We start from the raw sequence: 4,697 nt of genomic DNA on the forward strand, positions 1-4,697 counted from the left end.
ACCGCATATCATTTGACGAACAGTGTTAGAATATTTGGCGCAGTTTTCTAATTTTGGTATGTTGACATGTGCTTTTCATATCTGTTTGAATGCTTGATATTCCAAAAATATAATGTGCATTTAGTTGAGTACAGTGAGAAAGCTGTCAAAATGGATCCAATATTAAACAACCTAGCTTTTAATATTTTAGCTTCATCTATTGGAATCTCGAACATAAACAGTAAAAGTAATTAGATCTACTCACAATAAATAGATAATCAATTTCTGAAAGACAAAAAGTTTTCAGTGTAAATGTGATTTCGTTTTGATGTTTTATATAGTTATATTTATGTCTTTTTTTCACTTTGCATTATCTAAATTACCAAATACTTCGACCAGTGACATATAGTAATAATTAGATTCTACTTTGTTTTGTATCCTAAGTATGAAATAGATATTTTTTAAAAATGAATGTTTGTCCATTTTAATTTGTATATCTTCCCTCCAAGCTGTAGTTTAGCTAGGCCAAAATTAAGAAAAAAAGGAAAGACATAATAAACCATTTTTATTAAAGATTTTGCTGGTTAAATTTTCGAAGTTCAATACCAAGAATATATTTTTCCTTTTATGACAAATAATTCCATTACTTTCATTGACCTACGATCATTATCTATTTCAAACTTTTGCTTTAGTAGAATGGGATGGAATGGGAAACTAGTGGAAATAAACTATCACGTATGTCCTTAAATGTGCATGTACATACCTGGCTAGGTGTAAATACACTTCTAAAGTCGTATTTATAAATCAAATAAATAAATGGAAGAAAAGGTGGTATTTCATGGACTGGCCATACAAGTATATTTTGAGCAAAGGTCTAAGTTAGGCAGCCAAGTGCGAAATACGAGCTGATACGAGGATGTATGTTTTCTGGTGGCCATAGTGAAACAATGACATATGGCGCCCGAGTTGCGAGTGATCGAAAATAGGTTTGTTGAATAGATTTGCTGCCCATGACAACGTTTCAACAATTTTGATTGAATCTACATGAACTTACTCTTGGGTGGTGTTACGTTAGTATAATCTTGTTAATTATTAAGAAATAATAATGATGCCCGATATTGAGCGATGTCAATTTGTTTAGCGATCTTTCACATTTTGTCCTTTGAAAATGTACGATGTCAATTACCCCGAAGTTGTTTTTATAACTAATAAAAGAGCACGGTCACTGAAACATACATGGACGTAACCGGGATTCTTTCAAGATATACATTCTAAACTGTCATTCGTTTTGTGATATAATCTTTGAAACAGTCTGCGTATGAATTAATCACGACCACTTCCGTCAATTTTGTTTTGACGTCAAAAACACGCACAATTTCATCGGGATTTTTTATCGGTAAATATAACTCACGGAAAATTCTCAGTGAATGTGTACTTCAACATAAATATCATATGTCTATCACTGTTAGGACATGTACTTGCCAATGATATGAATTATTGGTCATTTAGATTTCAAACAAGGGCGCTTACTTGACTTTGCTTGCCATATCCGGGTGCGTCCATATTACGATTAGTGTGGAAAAGTAGGAAACTTATAATACCAGCACTTTTATCGATGGCTGGGCAGTGCATAGATCTTTTGGATTTGGTGACTTTAGATACTGTTGGAAAGACAATCAACTCGAGTTGCATGTTATACAATTTGGTTACACTGTGTGAAGAAATAAAGACGTTGCAACACTTTTGATACAATGTATAGGTTTTTGTAACCGCGACGTCAGCACAGTGCGGCACTGAGCGGTTTGCAGGCTCACTGACGTCCAGGCACCATGAGGGTTAACCGAAATTCAAACGGGAATAGATGTATATTAAACACGCATTTGTAACCTAGTAGTCAGTTGGCCAGGGGTGAAAAACAAGATTTTCGTTCCCACATTTTCCTGTATACCTTAAACCTTTTCTATTGCATAAAGCAGGTATATGTTCACAATTTTCATTGGGTAGTAAGCTTGCAAGTGTGTGCAGGAATTTTCAGGGGGTCAAAATTGCATAAATTGAAGGAAAAATGCATAATTTGACGAAATTGGCTGTAACAATTTTATTAAGTCATTAAACTATCCAAATTATGTCTTTGATTACAGGTAATATGTTCGGTTATCTGAATAAGGCAAACATTTTGTTTTATTTAACTGTTATTCTAATTCTCACTGGAAACATTGGTAAAAATCATGTTGTTTTACTTCATTTTCAAATCTTGTGAGTAGGTAAAACACTAATTCCATTGAATTGTTACAATAAAACCACTATTACTGGGTATTAAAATCTGCCTTAACCATTGTACTATCCTATACAAAAAACAAAATGAAAATATATTACATAGGGGTTGAGATATTGTATACAATGTTACCCCAACCCCCCAAAACCAATTTTGACGAAAATTGCTTATTGAGATATGGTGGTAGATGATGTTGTTGTAGTGGATGAGGGGGATAATTGCAACTATGCTTAAAAACACAAAAATAGTAAACTCATAAAGCAAAATGATGCTTCAAGTTTTTCTGTGCGCATTTATGGTGGCCATCTTGAATTTCAAGATGGCTGCCATTTTGACCTGTTTTCAAAATCAAGATCTTATATAGTTCTTCAACATGGTCATGTAATATATCATATGAAAGATTTTTACATTGTCTTTTCAATGATGTACATTATTCACTGACTCCTGTGGTAAATTGACCCCCAACAATGAAAAAAGGAAATATTGAAATCCAATTTCTCTCATGACTTCAACCCATACCCAAATTTAGATATTAATTGAAATGGACATATTTTCATTCAAAATTGTAGATATACTGCACTTTAGTTCTTCAACATGGTCATGTAATATATCATATGAAAGCTTTATTACATTGTCTTTTCAATGATGTACACTATTCACTGACTTCTGTGGTAATCCCCCAATAATATAACAAATGATATATTGAAAGCTAATTTCTCTAGCAACACCAACCAACCTCCAAAGTCGTATTTTAATAAAATGGACATTGTTTCACTCAAAATTGTAGATATACTGCACTTTTTTCTGAACATTTCACTAGTTTATCGTTTGAGTGAAAAAAACATGAGAATACTTGTAGTATTATGAAGTATTAAAAATTACATCACAGAGTCAAGGGCTGTGAAATAATGTCACCTCTAGTCACCGTCAGAGTCCATCTCTTCTGGAAAGGTAGGTAAGTTGTTCTGTTTAGGCATGACATAGCACAACTGCATCCAAGGGAACATACCATTTGTTCTTGGCGCTACACCTGGATGAGGAGCATCTGCCTGTTGTGCATTTACAGGTGAGCAATTCTAGACACAGTGCTGGCATTCGTTTCTGGGTCATTGGGGTGGGTTCTATGACATCCTCAGTAGACGACCGCCTATTCTCTTCTGGTGGTGGAATGTCAGCCTTTCCTTTGTGTGCAGAACACCACGTGATGCACTGGTGCTGACATCTGAGTAGAGGTTGTGTGGTGGGAGTTCCTCTAGGTCTCCAACTCTGTGGAACATGTCAGCTGTAAGTGTATTAAAATTAGTGCTAGATGCAGTCGATGCTGGATTGTACACTTTGACGACAAATGTTTCTGTCTTTTTCATGTTGAAGGCACCAGTTTCTTCTGTTGGTTGCAACAAATCTGGTTGTGCGATAAATATGTTCCAGGTCGACTTCTTGCCATAACCACTGAACTGGCTTGTTGTGTCACAACCATGACCGCATGGAATGCTGGTAGAGTTGCCACAACATCTTGAGTGAGAGATTGATGTACATCATGAACTTGTATGAATAGAGGGTCCTTTGCAGTACCTGCACCCATCTATATCTGATTTGGTAGATTTGGTATTGCTGCAGATTGATCTAAGGAAGATATTACATCATCATGGTATGAATCGAGGTGACAAGCTTTTGTCAGAGTTCATTGACAATCGATTGGCGGATAATGCTTAGAGTATTCATGACAAAATATCAGAAAATATTTCCAACAGTACATGTTCCGCACTGTACACCATGCAGGTATCAAAGAAGTCAACTCAAACCTATACCTTTAAGCAAGGAAGAAAACTTTTCAGAAGGTTGCTGAGTGCCACCCACAGTGGAAGAGAAGTAAACGTACCACATCTTCTAACACATGAGCTGTCCGAGACCCCACCTTCCCTGGCAACAACAGATGGCCTGCTTTGTACAACAAAGCTGCATTATCACATTTGCTAGCAGATTCTCATGCTACCATCAACTGATGACACAACATGCATTGTTATCTCTGGCATGGCTCTTGTACAGGCTATAGGCAAACCAAGCAAAGCTAGGACCTTTGGAGATTTGGCTGATGTTTTCAATTGGAATGTGCTGAAGAACTTCAGTGAAACTTGTACTTAAGTCGATGATGGCTTTGACCAATATGTTGCAAAGTCAGTAAAATCTGCAACTCGGACAAAAAGAGGTGATCGATCAAAGAAAATTTGAAGAATAATAGATAAATGAGACATCCTTCTGCTGGCTTCATTGTCCAGTTTTATTGAAATGAACAAGCAAAATTTGATACAATTCTTGACCACAGAATTGCACACATAGGCACAGCATCTCCATCATAATCATCAAATCATCATCATTGCAGGTGGATTAAGCAGCCCAGATACAGCAGTATCTTCCATAGATCAGTCTGAAGCAATGCCAAATC

The sequence above is a fragment of the Haliotis rufescens genome, unplaced genomic scaffold (assembly GCF_023055435.1).
Source record: "Haliotis rufescens isolate VD_foot unplaced genomic scaffold, xgHalRufe1.0.p SCAF_7, whole genome shotgun sequence".
NCBI lineage: Eukaryota > Metazoa > Mollusca > Gastropoda > Lepetellida > Haliotidae > Haliotis > Haliotis rufescens.